This window comes from Carcharhinus amblyrhynchos, chromosome 20 (genome assembly GCF_965287045.1).
Source record: "Carcharhinus amblyrhynchos chromosome 20, sCarAmb.v2.hapA, whole genome shotgun sequence".
Lineage (NCBI taxonomy): Eukaryota > Metazoa > Chordata > Chondrichthyes > Carcharhiniformes > Carcharhinidae > Carcharhinus > Carcharhinus amblyrhynchos.
In genome coordinates this window covers 36,410,092-36,426,664 of record NC_137343.1, presented here as the reverse complement: position 1 = coordinate 36,426,664, position 16,573 = coordinate 36,410,092, and the positions used below count along the sequence as shown (strand labels likewise).

The window sequence follows — 16,573 nt, the reverse complement described above, 5'->3', positions numbered from 1 at the left end:
AAGCAGAATCCCTTCAACTATTTAAAATAGATTATTTAGAAGTAAATTTTATTTTACCACAGTTTACTTACTCATGTTTACTTATGGTGCCAATTTGAAAGGCATATTCATACATTTAAAAAAAGTGTAACCTTCCTGCAAGTAATCAAAACTAAAATAGATTTATCATTAACAGAAACTGAATAGTTATCTCTTTTAAAGGAATAAGGTGCTCTTGAGTTTCTATTGGCTATATCAGCACAACCTGCTTGAAATTGTGCAATTTAACATGGGAAAAGATGGAGAATTTTAAAAGCAAGTTGCATCAAACCTAAACCAAATTTCTGCAATCTACATTGCTAGTTTAAAAAACCATTCTGGAGGACTTTGGTGAAATAACAAAGAGCTGTTCAAGGTAGTGGAGCAGTTATTATTTGACGGATCCCTTTTCAATGGATTATTTATTTACAGATATCAGTGAGATGGGTGTGCTTGTTTCTCACTGGAGTGTCTGTCTATTCTTAGTTTGATGTTTGACAAGAACACTCGTAAATCATTCTGCAAAAAAGCTAACATTATCTGGTTTATCATGAAGGAGTATGTATAATTGCAGAAAGTAGTTTCCCCAGTACATCCGTAAAAAGATTCAAGTAATTAAAAACAGAATTTGATTTATTCAGCTGGAACAATGGCCCTGCAAACCATTGGTTCACCAGCTGAAGGGTGATCTATGACTATCTTGACAGCTCTGTGCATCTCCTTGAGTGACAGTGCACCAATGCAAGAGGCTGCAGACTCCATTAACATTCGCCACGCATGGCTTTTAACTAAAAAGCTGAGAGCCTCACAAAGTGGCAGGTCTCCTTGAGTGGCTACATGGTGATTAGGTGAGAGCCAAGCCCTGATCATGATGCCCTGGACCTTTGCCCATGTCGTCCACCCCACGGTCAGTGGTGCTCACTCAAATTACACTGATTTGTGAAGTCCCTGGAAAGTCCTGTTAACTGGTGGTGTACAAACCCAGGTTAAGAACTATAAGATAGAGAACAACACTCTTATAAAAATGCTTCACTAATGTGATAAACCTATTTTCAGCTGTATTAATAATATTGCACGAGGTTACCAATTTAAATACACCAATGAATACTTTTTTCCTATTTGATTATGGGATGAGAGTGTTACTGAAAAGGCCAATATTTGTTGTCCATCCTTAACTGCCCATGAGGGATGTAGTAGGGAGCTACCTTCTAACTTCTCTGACCAAAGATTCTGCCAGACCTGTTGTATTTTTCCTTCCTTTATTGTTTTTATTTCATATTCCACAATCACTTTTGCTTTTATTCTAACTGAGTGAGTTGCTCAGTCATTTCAAAGGGCAGCTAAGAGACAACCACATTGCTGTGGTCTGGAGTCGCATGTGGGCCAGACAAGACAATATCTGATAAGGGCAGGACGTTAATTAACTTAGCTTTTCATTCTAGGTTCCAAGTGGCATGGTGGCACAGTGATTAGCACTGCTGCCTCATAGCACCTGGGACCCAGGTTCAATACCGGCTTCGGGTAATTGTCTATGTTGAGTTGGCACATTCTCCCCATGTTTCCATGGATTTCCTCTGGATCCTTGGTTTCCTCCCAGTCAAAAGATGTGCAGGTTAGGTGGATTGGCCATGGTAAATGTCCCTTAGTGTCAGGGGGATTAGCAGGATAAATGTGGTTACAGGGATAGGGCTAGATGGGATTATTGTCAGTGCAAACTTAATGAGCTGAATGGGTTCCTTCTGCACTGTAGGGATTAATGATGATTCTATGATTCTAAATTAAATTCCACCAGTTTCTGTGGTGGGATTTGAACTCGTGGCTCTAGAGAATTAGTGCATGCCTCTGGATTACTGGCTCAGTAACTTTACCACCATGTTACAATTTACTGCTGTAAGAGAAACAATGGCCCTGATTTTACTGGCACTCCCACCCTGAAACTGGGGCATGCTAGGCTCGCAGAACAACATTCCCCACTGGCCTCGGGTGCAATATTACGAGCCTTGGGTGGGAGTGCTGGTAAAATTCCAGTCAAGTTTGATGAGCAATTATACTAGTTTAGTGAAAATTTAAAAGTTCTGACTATACAGATGAAACAGAGTGGAAGCTTGAACCACAATTTTATTTCATACAAACATCCCAATTTCAAGCACACTTTGTGACTAATTTCTTGACTGGGGCCAGATTGTAAGCTTGACTGTGTTACTGATATTTTCACTACCACCTGCCCCAACCCCCTCCCTCTTTGGTTTTATTCCTAAATTATGTTGCTTGCTGTCCTTCTTCATCTTTGAGATATAAGGATTGTCTTGTCTGTAATGGATTCACTCTTCCCACTAAGGGGAAGATGCTTCTATCACTTTTCATGACTGGGGACTGTTTGTATTGCAATTGAGAAGAGAGTTAGAAAAACCTGTCCCTCAAAATAGGGTACAACATTCTAGGCTCTTAATGATTCATCCATCTCATTACACAACTATGTGGTTAACATCATTTTTAAAAAATGTTACTCAAAACGTTTAAACTAGTGGCTCTATTCATAATTTTACCATTTAAAGACTAGTAACTGATTACCAATTTTCAAGATTCCTTTTAACCAGCGCAAGAAATAATGAGCCATTAGTTTAAACATTTGAGTAACATATTTTAAAAATGATGTTAACTATTGTGTTGTAAAGTTGTCAAAATCTCTCTCCTTCAAAAAGTATGAATACATGTCTTCTAGTCTGCTTATTCCTTTGTTCTCTTCACTGTGTGATGGCCTTATACCCAGAACAGGTATAACAGTAAGGAAACATTTAGGTGGTCAGTGAGTAAGGATGGAAAGATGGATCTCTGAGTAGTCAGAAAGCTGCTGCTGCTGCTATCCTTTTAATACCAAGTGTCTAAATGCACAGAATAGGCCATTCCAGATGAAGATAAGAGTGGTTCTGGTAGGTCTGTGCTGCCACAACCAATGGAAGCTGAGAAGGATCCGAATGAGTGACATAATGCAGATGAATCCTGTTTCTGAAGAATCAGCCAAGTCCTTGTAGTAAAGGGGCTGAAGTTCCTCACAACAGCAACCTAAGCTTGAAAAAACTGTGTGGCTGAAATTTGTGATATACAGGTGGAGTGAACAGCTTAGAAGATTCGTGAGCTATATCTTTTGCTGTCTCCAACATTCCATGTAAAATTTATAGTTTGTACTGACTGTGATTGGCCTGTTAATTTATGTTTAAATTTGCATCTGATTCTGATTTGTGTAAAAACAAATTGTGCGGAGGGTGTGGAAAGTCTGCAGAGGGATCTGGATAGGCTGAGCGAGTGGGCGAGGACCTGGCAGATGGAGTACAATGTTAGCAAGTGTGAGGTTATCCACTTTGGCAGAAACAATAGTAGGAGGGATTACTATTTAAAGGGTGAAAATGCTACAGTGCAGAGGGCCCTGGGGGTCCTTGTGCATGAGTCGCAAAAACCCAGTCTGCGGGTGCAGCAGCTGATCAAGAAGGTGAATGGGATGCTGGCCTTTATAGCGAGGGAGATAGAATATAAAAGCAGGGAGGTCTTGCTGCAACTGTACAGTGCACTGGTGAGGCTGCAGCTGGAGTACTGTGTGCAGTTTTGGTCGCTGCACTTGCGCAAGGATATTTTGGCCTTGGAGGGAGTGCAGAGGTGGTTCACTCGGCTGATACCGGAGATGAGGGGGTTAGACTAAATAGACTGAGTCTGTACTCGTTGGAGTTTAGAAGGATGAGGGGGGATCTTATAGAGACGTATAAGATAATGAAAGGGATGGATAGGGTAGAGGTAGAGAGAGATTCTTCCCGCTCAGAAAGGATAGCAGGACTAGAGGGCACAGCCTCAAGATAAGTGGGGGGGGCAGTTTAGAACGGAGTTGAGGAGGAACTTCTTCACTCAAAGGGTGGTGAATCTCTGGAGTTCTCTGCCCATTGAAGTGGTGGAGGCTACCTCGCTAAATATATTTAAGACACGGGTAGATAGGTTTTTGACAGACAAGGGAATTAAGGGTTATGGGGAGAAAGTGGGTAAGTGGAACTGAGCCACTTCAGATCAGCCATGATCTTATTGAATGGCGAGGCAGGCTCGAAGGGCTAGATGGCCTACTCCTGCTCCTATTTCTTATGTTCTTATATTCTAAATGTTACAAAAAAAAGAAACCTTTCATTTTGGGGGTTGTTCAATAAATTTGGTTCTTTTGATTTACGGACTCCCAGCAGCTTTGTGTCAATTGATCATAAAAATTCAGTTGATTTGCTTCTTGGACCCTGACAAACCAGCTGCACACATTAGAATATTACTTTCACTGCGTAAGGTAGAGTACTGCTTTCCCTGCATATGGTAATGTCAGAATTCCTGTTCTGCATCTGTGAGTTAATAAATCTGTGACCGCTTAAAAATATTGGAGAGAAAAATAACTTAATTCTGATGATTTTTACAATTTTATTTTAAATACATTTCTCATTTTAGTCAGCTTTATTTTGCTTTGGATAGGTTTCCTGAATCCAAATTAGAGATGAAGAAGAATGAAAATGCCCATGAGGGTTCCGATTCAGACAGAAACTTAAGCGGCACTTTTAACTCTAGCGGACAGTCTCAATGTAAGGAAACCTGATCCTTATTAGTGTTGCAGGTTCCAGCCACAACACAGCACCAGTTGTTAAGCTATAATTCATGTTCCAGCTGGACAAAGATCAGAAAAGAACACTTCTATAGTAACAGATTCCTGGAATTACGGCAAATCCACCCTCCAGAGGGGGAAAAAAAAGAGGCTGGAACTGAAACCAGATGAAACACAACAATCGTTATGAAAAATTTTTTTTTGTTTAAAGGAAAGATTAAATAGTTCTCATGAATCCTTTGCCTGTAAGGTCTAGGCTTTTTGTATTATAAACGGCACAATCCATTCACAAGCACCTTCTAGCAATAATGGCCAGAGAACAGATTTTAACAACAAAGGGCAGCCAACGTGTCGTCCCAGGTGCAGTGTTCAGATGGGATCAGGAAGGGAGAAAAATCAGGAAACTGGAGTGTACCATGCTCGAAGAGACTGCTATGTGCAAATGTAAGGAGCTCGACATATCACCAGCCCATTTTATACTGCGGATTCTTTGCTTTTCTGTTGACTTAAGATGACTTGAAGTTAAAAAAAAAATCAGATTACTCCATAAAAGAAAAGTTTTGGAGTATCAGTGGTAATACACTGGTTAAGAATTAGCCACAGGCAAAAGTTGTAGTCAATGGTTATGGTTCAGTATTAGGCCTATTACTGTTCAGTTTTCATTAAAGATTTGGAGGGATATGTTGATACAAGTACTTGTTTGAGTGTTAAAGCTGTGGCAAAGTATAGTTTTCTACAGAAAGATTAGGTGCACCAGGGAACTGGGCCCAACATTAACATAAGAACATAAGAACATAAGAAATAGGAGCAGGAGTAGGCCATCTAGCCCTTCGAGCCTGCCCCGCCATTCAATAAGATCATGGCTGATCTGTTGTGGCTCAGTTCCACTTTCCCGCCCTCTCCCCATAACCCTTAATCCCCTCTCTTATCAAGAACCCATCAACCCGCTTCTTAAAAATATTTAGCGAGGCAGCCTCCACCACTTCAACGGGCAGAGAATTCCAGAGATTCACCACCCTTTGAGTGAAGAAGTTCCTCCTCAACTCCGTTCTAAACCGCCTCCCCTTTATCTTGAGGCTGTGCCCCCTAGTCCTACTGTCTTTTTTGAGCGGGAAGAGTCTCTCCACCTCTATCCTATCCATCCCATTCATCATCTTATACGTCTCAATGAGATCTCCCCTCATTCTTCTAAACTCTAACGAGTACAAGCCTAGTTTATTCAGCCTCTCCTCATAGCTCAATCCCCTCAACTCCGGTATCAGCCTAGTAAACCTCCTCTGCACTCCCTCCAGGGCCAAAATATCCTTGCGCAGGTGCGGCGCCCAAAACTGCACACAGTACTCCAGCTGCGGCCTCACCAATGCCCTATACAGCTGCAGCAAGACCTCCCTACTTTTATATTCAATCCCCCTCGCTATGAAGGCCAGCATCCCATTTGCCTTCCTGACCACCTGCTGCACCTGCAAGCTGGGTTTTTGCGACTCATGCACAAGGACCCCGAGGTCCCTCTGCACCGTTGCCTGCTGCAGTTTTTCGCCACGTAAGTAATAGTCCTTCCTACCATTCTTCCTCCCAAAGTGGACCACCTCACACTTGCCAACATTAAATTCCATTTGCCATTTCCTGGCCCATTCGCCCAGCCTATCTAGATCCTTCTGCAGACTCTCCACACCCTCCGCACAATTTGCCTTTCCCCCAATCTTGGTGTCATCAGCAAATTTCGACACCCTGCACTCGGTTCCCTCCTCCAGATCATCTATATAAATGGTAAATAGCTGAGGCCCCAGCACCGACCCCTGGGGCACCCCACTAGTCACCAACCGCCAATCCGAATAGCACCCATTGACCCCCACTCTCTGCCTCCTATTTGACAACCAATCCTCTATCCACGCTAACACCCTACCCCCAACTCCATGCCCCCTGACCTTCTGCAATAACCTCTTGTGAGGTACCTTGTCAAACGCCTTCTGAAAATCCAGAAAGACCACATCCACCGGCTCTCCTCTATCCACTGCCCTAGACACATCCTCATAGAACTCCAGTAAATTTGTCAGACACGACTTCCCTTTAATGAAACCGTGTTGCGTCCGCCCTATCAAGCAATTCCCTTCAAGATGCCTCGCAATTTCCTCCTTAATGACGGATTCTAACATTTTACCTACCACAGACGTTAAACTAACAGGCCTATAATTCCCCGCCTTTTGCCTGGCACCCTTCTTAAACAACGGCGTAACATTAGCCGTTTTCCAATCTTCCGGCACTTCCCCGGAATCCAGCGACGTCTGGAAAATAACCACCAAGGCATCCACTATCACCTCCGCCATTTCTTTCAGAACCCTCGGATGCATTCCATCCGGTCCTGGGGACTTGTCCACAATCAGCCCCTCCAGTCTGTCGAGCACCACCTCTCTAGTAACAGTAATGTCATTAAGACCCTCCATTCCTACCACCTTTCCATCGCTAACACCCGGCAAATTATTCACGTCCTCCTCCGTGAAGACAGAAACAAAAACAAATGGCATTTAATCTAAACAAATTGGGTTGGTGCATATCAGCAGGACTGTTACGACCAAGTCCAGAGAGGTGAATAAATGATTATAGTTTCTGCTCCTGCGGTTGGTTATAACAGTTTGAATTTTTAGAAACCAAATTTGTCAATTCATGTACTTAAAGTTATGTAAAGAAACAGGCCAGCCAGATCTTGAGTTAACAAATAAGGAGATAGTTTAATTGTTAAAAACTCACTCAGTCAAAAGTATAAGATTATTAAAAAGGTAAAAATAGGTCCCAAATCCACACACACACTAACATACAAAGCAGAACAATTTACAGGGTGCGGGTGGAATTGATAAGAGTTGGGGTCTGTAAGATTTTCAAAAAACATTCCTTTGGTGGTCTTGAAATTCCAGGGGTGTTGCAGCTGACATAAACTGGTTATTTTTCTGGAGACTCTCTCGTTTAAACTTTTTCCAAAGTGAATTTTTTGAAATTCATTTATGTGACATGGGTGTTGCTGGCTGGCCAGCATTTATTGCCCATCCCTAGTTACCCAAGGGTAGTTGAGAGTCAACAACATTGCTGTGGCTCTGGAGCCATTTGTAGGCCAGACCAGGTAAGGACGGCAGATTTCTTTCCCTAAAGGACAATAATGAACCAAAAGGGGTTTTCCAACAATTGACAATGGTTTCATGGACATCAATAGATTCTAAATGCTCTCTTCCACCTTCGGGAAAATGATACAAAAGTCTGAGGTCACGTACCAACTGATTCAAGAATAGCTTCTTCCCTGTTATCAGACTTTTGAATGGACTTACCTTGCATTATGTTGATCTTTCTCTACACCCTAGCTATGACTGTAACACTACATTCTGCACTCTCTTGTTTCCTTCTCTGTGAACAGTATGTTTTGTCTGTATTGCATGCAAGAAACAATACTTTTCACTGTATAGTAATACATGTGACAATAATAAATCAAATCAAAAGGACAATCCATATTAAAACTTATTAGTCCATATTCGATCTCCCCTTGTCAGATCTCTCAGAAGTGCCACCGAAACAGATAGGAGGGTCCTTAGCACCTGCCTTGCTTAAGTTTCATTAGTCCTTTTGTTCCTGGTAGTTTCTGGAGTCAGGAAGTCTGGTGACCTACTGTCCTTGTATTGTGCAGAGAGTTCAAATAATAGCTGGTGTGAAGTCCCATCAGGGGAAGTGCCTCGACATGTCCAGTGTTAATCCCCTTTCTGAAGCTTCTAGAAACTTGGGCCAATTTGTAGATCAAGTGAGTTTTGCAGCCATTTTAAAACAGTGGCTTTGCAGTTCTAGCTATTTTTTTCCTTTTTAAAAACAATCTCAGGCATTACACCAGCCAATGGAACTAAGGATTAGTATTCCACATTGCACATGGTACATAGGTGTGACAAGGACTAATATAGAATATATTTACCATTTATAAGAAACAGTACTGAAATTGGTGGAGAAAGAGAAAAGAATCTACCATTATTGGGCAAAAAGAAAATCGTTTAAGTTTCATGGTCAATGCAGGGAAACCACAGCTGAAGTAAACAGTGTAGTAGACTGTCAACAGACAAACAGAGTTAACATTTCAGGTCATAAAGTCCCTTACCCTGAGGAAAATTAGAAATGTAATAAATTTTCAGCAAGTTGAATATGGGATGGTTTGGAAGGGGCAGTACAGTGGCACAGTGGTTAGCATGGTGGCACAGTGGATCGATTCCCGGCACATTCTCTTCGTATCTGTGTGGGTTTCCTTTGAGTGCTCTGGATTTCCTCCAACAGTCCAAAGGTGTGTGGATTAGGTGGATTGGCCAATCTAAATTGCTTCTTAGTATCACAGGGACTAACCAGGGTAAATGCATGAGGTTAGGGAATTGGGTCTGGTGGGATTGTGGACAGTGCAGACTCAATGGGCTGAATGTTCTAATCCTACAGTGCAGAAGGAGACCAAAGAAAATTACAGGCTCTTCAACCCTTCAAACCTGCACCATCCATATTGCCAGACTGAACTGAAAGCCCCTACCCTTCCACGGATCATATCCCTCTATTCCCATCCTATTCACATATTTGTCAAGATACCCCTTAAAAATCACTTTCATATCTGCTTTCTCTACTTCCCCCGACAGCAAGTTTCAGGCACCCCACATCCTATGTGTAAAATACTTGCCTCATACATCTCCTTTAAACATTGCCCCTCGCACCTTAATCCTATGCCCCCTGGTAATTGACTCTACCGCCCTAGGAGAAAGCTTCTGACTATCCACTCTGTCTATGTTCCTCATAATCTTGTAGACTTTTATCACGTGGCCCCTCAACCTCTGTCATTCCAGTGAGAATAAACCAAGTTTCTCCAATGTCTCTTCATAGCTAATGCCCTCCATACCAGGCAACATCCTGGTAAATCTTTTCTGTACTCTCTCCAAAACCTCCACATCCTTCTGATAGCGTGGCGACCAGAATTGAACACTATTTTCCAAATGCGACCTAACTAAGGTTCTATAAAGCTGCAACATGACTTGCCAACTTTTAAACTTAATGCCCTGGCTGATGAAGGCAAGCATGCCCTATGCCTTCTTGACTACCCTTTCCAGCTGCTTTGCAACTTTCAGTGGCCTGTGCACTTATACATCCAGATGCTTCTGCCTATCAATGCCGTTAAGGGTTCTGCCATTTATTGTATATTTCCCCTCTATATGAGACCTTCCAAAATGCATTACCTCATATTTGTCCGATTTAAACTCTATGATTCTGTGGACAAAAATAAAGGCTAATGATAGGGTGGAGGACAGGTCAAGTTAAATGACAGAAATTTTCATAGTACAAAAAGCTAAAGGGAGTAGTAAAGGATATAGTAAAAAAAAAGTGTCCAGATGAGGTGCGAATGGCTGCATCACAACTTTCTGAATGTGAAGGAATAAAGAAAGTAAGGACGTTAAGCTTCAGTTAGATGGGCCAGTGATGAGATTGCATCTGGAGTACTGTGTGCAATTTTAGTCTCCCGATTTAAGGAAGGATGCAAATGTGTTGGAGGTGGTTCAGAGCAGGTTTACCAGATTGTTATCTGAAATGACCGGGTTGTCTTATGGAGAAAAGGATGGACAGGGTGGACTTGTTTCTACTGAAGTTTAGAAGAGTAAGGAGTGACTTAACTGAAGTACATAAGTTCCTGAATGGTCTTGACAAGATATTGTGGAAAGGATGTTTCCTTCTGTGGGTGAATCCAGAATTAGGGGGGATTATTTTAACATTAGGACAGAGAAGAGGAGAATTTTTTTTTCCTCTGAGGGTTGTGCAACTTTGGAGCTGTCTGTCTCAGAAGGCAGTGGAAGTGGGGGCTCTGATGAACGGTCATACAGACTCAAAGTTTTGGCTCTATTCTCTCTCCACAGATGTTGTCAGACTTGCTGAGATTTTCCAGCATTTTCTGTTTTCATTTCAGATTCCAGCATCTGCAGCATTTTGCTTTTATGTAGATAGATTCTTGTTGGACAAGGAAATAAAAGGTTAATGGGGATAGATGGGAATGTGGAACTCAAAACACAAAAAGATCAGCAAAGAGCATACTGAATGGGCTTGAGGGACCCATTTCTGCTCTTAATTCGTCTTCTATAAACAAGACAAAAACCAAATCCGTGGGAAAAAAGGAACAAAATGAAGTCAGAGGTTATAATCTAAAATTGAACTGAATGTTGAGTCCAGAGGGCTATAGGAGTGTGCAGAGTTGAAAGATAAGATGTTGTTCCTTGAGTTTGTGTTGAGCTTCACTGGAATGGTCTAACAACCCTAGTTGCATCTCCTCCCTTCTCACCATTCAAGGTCCTAAACATTCCTTCCAGGTGAAGCAGTAACTTACTTGCACTTCTTTCAATTTTATATATCATGTTCACTGCTTATGATGTGGTCTCCTCTGCATTGGAGAGACCAAATGCAAACTGGTGACTGCTTTGCAGAACACTTCAGATTTCAGTCCATAAACATAACCCTGAGCTTCCTGTCAGCTGTCATTTTAATTAATTTGCTGCCACTCTGTCCTTTATCCTTGACCTACTGCAGTCTTCCAATGAAGCTTAACACAAGCTGTAGGAACGGCATCTCATCTTTTGTCTTGCCACTACAGCCCTTTGGACTCAACACAAAATAATTTTCAATAACATTCCATCTCTACTTTGTCTCATACTCTTTGCAAGTTTGCTTTCATTTCTTCATGTTGCATTGAGATGGTTCCTATGCAGCATTCATAAGTCATCTGGACACAGCCGCTGTTTCTTTACTGTACCTATAACTACTCTGTCTTTGTATTATGAAACATTTTGTCAATAATCTCTCCTGTCCTCTAACCTAAAGTAGACCTTACTTTTTATTCTTCCACACAACCACTCTGTCCCTTTAAATTCCCCACCCTATTTGCCAGAACCTACGACATTCTAATTATCTCACATTCTGATGAAGGATTCTCCACCGATGCTGTCTGACCTGTTGTGTATTTCCAGATATTTTTGTTTTGATTTCAGATTTACAGCATATGCAGTATTTTGTTTGTGCTTGAAATGGGATATTAGATTTATAGAACCCGTGAACATAAGATGTTCTATTCTTAGAAGTCCTTTGTTATATTGCACCTGGAGCAATAGGTCTAGTTTTGGTCCTCTAGCGGCCTTAAAAAAAATACTGAATTAATTGGAGGGTACCTGAGATGATACGTATTGTTGTGCTGATCTGGGTTGTGTTGTTTTGGGTATCTACAAGACTGGAATGGAACCAACGCACTCCCATTAAAAACCACTCCTTCATCACAAAGCCCACAACCTGCCCACTCAACTTCAAACTGCCATGGCAATGCTGGGCACTCTTCAACCATTTCTGCACTGGCCATGGCATCTGTGCAGCATATCAGCATAAATGGGGTCATGCAGGGAACCTTGACTGCAGCAGTGGAGCACTCCAATCAATAAGTCATCACTGAAGACCGTCGCCTGACAAAATTCAGCGAGGACAGCTCCATTTAGCCATTACGGAAGCTATGTCTGGCTTGGTGATTACTGCGCGCACATACACATTTAAAAAAAATCCCATCTTCAAGAACATTAATTACTCAGATAAATTGAGAGAATTGGGTCTATTTACTTCAGAACAGCATAGACTTAGAGGTGAGCCAATGGAAGTTTATAAAACAATAAAAGAGTTTGGTTGCAAATCTATTGATAGACTAGACAGAACTATTTGAAGTACAGAGTAGAAGTATACAATTCTTCTTGGAGTGTAGCAAACCTATGGGGCACAGTAGTAAACACTGCTGCCTCACAGCACAGGGATCCGGGTTCAATTCTGGCCTTGGATGATTGTATGTGGAGTTTGCATGTTCTCCATGCATCTCGTTGGGTTTTCTCCCATAGTCCACAAATGTGCGGGTTCAGTGGATTAGCCATGCTAAATTGATTCTTAGTGTCAGGGAGACTAGCAGGGTAAATATGGGAGTGTTATGGCAGGGGCCCTGGGTGGGACTGTTGTTGATGCAGGATTGATGGGCCGAATGGCTTCCTTCTGCACTGTAAAGATTCTATGATTGTATGAAATGTTAGCAGTTTTTATAAACATGGCTGATTTTGTCTCCAAACCAGCCTGAGGTAGTGAGGGAGAATTTTTTCAGATTTTATTTTCCTTCCAGCCTGGAGTTACTTTGCATGGCTGAAGGAGCATATAAAGAATCTAGCCATGATGCCCTAGGCATCAAGAAAATGGAGAAAGCCAGATGGGCCAACTGGTCAACTTTCTGCCCATCAATTTGATAAGTTTGTAATAGAAATAAATTTGAGCGTGGTCTAAAAAGGGCGTTGAGTCAGCCATAAGCTGTTTTACACAACTGAAAAACCAATTTCACCTCTTCCTCCATTTCTTTTCTATGCACCATTATCTCCTCTAATTAGAGGAGAAATATAACTCTCAAATCTTTTGGAATGGTGGGACTGGGGGGGGGGGGGGGGGCGGTGGTGGTAGAGAGAAAGCTACTTCTCAACATCATTCAGGCCAAAAGGGCTTAGAGGATGGAAGAATAACTGGACCAAAGAAGGAAGGGGGGTGTTGGTTGGTTGGTTGGATGGATGGGTGTGTAGAGATGAGGAAAGTTGGCTAATGTATGGCTCAGAGTAATGCCAATAGTGGTGTTTGATTCCTGTTCTGGCTGAGATAGACTTGGGGCCTGTTTCCTCGCCTTGCCCTATAGTAGAAAATGACATATAACTGTGGCTCACTGACTCTCAAATAATTGAAGATGCCATCTAGACAAAAATAATTGATTAGTTCTATCCTTTTTACCCCAGCAATAATTTCTACTTTGTGATGAATACATTGCAAGCAGATCCAAAGAAAATCAGTATTCTGTGGGAGTTTTGAAGTTAAGCACATGGTTGGTAAGTAACCATTTAGTCACTCTATTTTTGTGAGCTTGTGTAATAGAACCCATGATACGCTCTGTAACAGTGTTCAGAGATTACAAATTCCCAATCCATCACTGCATTCCAGTTCCCTTCTAGCATGGGTCTTTGGTCTGCAACATGACAACAACCCACACATTCTAAAGCATTTTTTTCCAAAACTACTTACCAAATCAAATCTCATTCCCCACAGGAGAATCATCATGGGAAAAAGACAACAAGCCTTCATCACAGGGCTAGTGCTTTTACAGACACTCACATCTGCTAATGCAGAAGCAGTATCAATTTAAATACAAAGACTAACAAGAGCTTTTATTATTCATTTGTAAGAATTTGCCAGGCAAAGTGCTCTAGAATTAATCAATCTAAAGTTCATAAAGTAATTTGACAATTAATCAATTATTCTGCAAGCTGCTACTCAGACACAAGTATCCTTTTCTTGGCAAGCACACTATACCCCACAATCTGACACCTACTGTGGGACTGGGCTGCCAACTGCACCCACAATTTACAGCTAAAAGTCTGCTCCTCAGAAGCAAAGAAAAATCCATTAAACTTTGGCCTTGTGCCACAATTCTACGATATTTGTACTGCCATTACAATTTCCCCACTGTTTATGGATTATCATTTTGAGCAGCTTAGCCAAAGGACTGTCTGAGGAAATCTCTAAAGCACCTGAAACAAGGACCTTTTTGGTGCCTTTAATCAACTAAATGGAATCCAAAATCTGCCCATTGGAGCTTTTATTCCACAGAATTGCTACTGGAGCGCTCTCTGTACACATGTTCCCTCATTCTCACCACACAGACATGTTGGTTTGTATACGGTAGCGTTCAGTCTTTAATTTTAAAGCAAGTCTTTCCTTGCCAAATATATTTTGTGATCAAGAAAAAAAAATCTTTTAACAGTTCTCACTGGAATACTAAAAGCATCAACCAAATGCTATCCATTTACTTAGTGAACAAGACAAACTCTAGGGATAAACCAGACCCATCATCCATCAAGATTTCAAATTGCAGGGCTCTTTTCTCAAAAAAACGGTAAAGTACACTCAAGTATTTTTTAAAAAAACACTGCAAAGCAATCTGAATTTTCCTTTCAAAAGATAATTAATGACCAGATAGCAAACAACTTCCATTTTTACTGCTGCATATAGATATAATTCGTATTCTTCACTTGTGGCAAATGACAGCCATGACACCACTGTTTTGCATTTGACATAAGACTGTCATACGATAGCTACAAATGTCAAGTTTCAATTTATTTGCACTCATTATTTTATGTAAACACATAGCTCCATAAATAAAGTGAACAATGTCACTGTTTCAATTGCCAAGTATTATTTTTTTAAACGGATTACAGCACTTTCCACGACATCTCAAAATACTTTACTTCGGGAAGTATACCATTAACTGTTGTAAAACAGGAAATGTGGCAGCAAAATTTGCACACAAGATCCTGGAAACGATAATGTAATGACTGGATAATTTGTTTTTAATGATGTTTATTGAGGGATAAATATTGGTTGGACACTGGGAATCGTTCCACTATCCTTCGAAATTGTGCTATAGAATCTTTTACATCCACCTGAAAGGATAGATGGGGCCTCAGTTTAATGATTCATATGGAAGAAGGTGCAGCAGCCCCTGCAGGACTGTATTGGAGCGTCTGCCGACACTTTCATCTCAAGTCTCCAGAGTGGGACATGGACCCACAACCTTCTGACTTGGACAAATGTGCTACACTGAGCCAAGATTGACATTTAAGATGCAATCCAGGGGATTGCGATGCAACCAAAAGATAACTGATACTCACTGTACTGGGCAGCAATATTCTGACCCAAAGTCCATCTGGTGCACTTGTAAATTTTTTTGGAGCATATTGCTTGCTGTATTTCTTGCTCAATGTAACAGAATTGGTGTATTTAAAAATTACAAACAGGAATTAACAAGCAAGACATTTTTATCCCCAAGAAATTCGGGCAAGGCAAGCATTTTTTGCTCATTCCCAATTGCCCTCGAAAAAGTGGACCTGCATTCTTGAACTCTTGTTGTTCATATAGTGAAGGTACTCCCATAGTGCTGTTGGGCAGGGAATCCAGACTTCGGACCTAGCAATTATGAAAGAACTGCAATCTATTTCCATGTCCGGATGGCATGCGACTTGAAGGGGAATGTTCTGGTATTCCCATGTACCTTCTGTCCTTGTTGTTCCAAGTTGTAGAAGTCACAGGTTTGGGAGTTGTTGCTGAAGAAGCGTTGGCAAGTTGCTGCAGTGCTGTTGCTACACTCCGAGCGCCTGTCAAACATCATAGTCTGACATTACCTGATGCCTTCAAAACTTTCCAGTTGCCATCTCAGGCTAGGTCTGGAAGAGAGAATCCTTGGCATATTCATCAACTTCTAATTGCAGCCTCTTCCCTTTTTTTGCTGTTAACTGGAGTGCTGTTTTCTTAGCCCACCACTCTCTTCCAAGTTTCCAACGGCAGTACTGATATTCTAATCAGCTCAAAGTGCAACTTCTCTAATGCACTCCCAGTTGGCTTCCATCCTCTAAAAAACTAAAACACACTCAATTCATCATTTGCTTTCTCAGCAACTCCTTGCTTTTTGACCTTCACTGACTTTCCACACCTCAGTGAATGGATTTCAATATCCTTAAACTTGCATGGAGATATCTTGTTGACTCACCTTTCACTTAACAATATTGGATACATCCTCTGTTTCTTTTAACACTAGAACTGCATCTTGCTTCCCTTTACCTCATTAATTGATTAGCTTCATTTTTGAAGCTTGCGTAGACAATTATTACACAATTTCATTTAAATCATGGGTGCCTTCACTACAAAATAAATTTTATGGTTGTTTGACATTCATACCCTTCTAAGCCCACTCTATCCGTTATGGCATTGGTTTGTATGGTTAGAAGGAAGTTACAGGAAAAATCCAAACCCCAACCAACAGTTTGCTCTTTTTACCACAATCCCCCAGCT

General features: G+C 41.3%; 1 protein-coding gene across 1 annotated transcript in view; it reads right to left on the bottom strand.

Annotated features, from left to right (window-relative positions):
- fbxw8 (F-box and WD repeat domain containing 8) overlaps positions 1–16,573 on the bottom strand; it is a 157,310-nt gene that overhangs the window by 12,370 nt on the left and 128,367 nt on the right. The window lies entirely within an intron of this gene.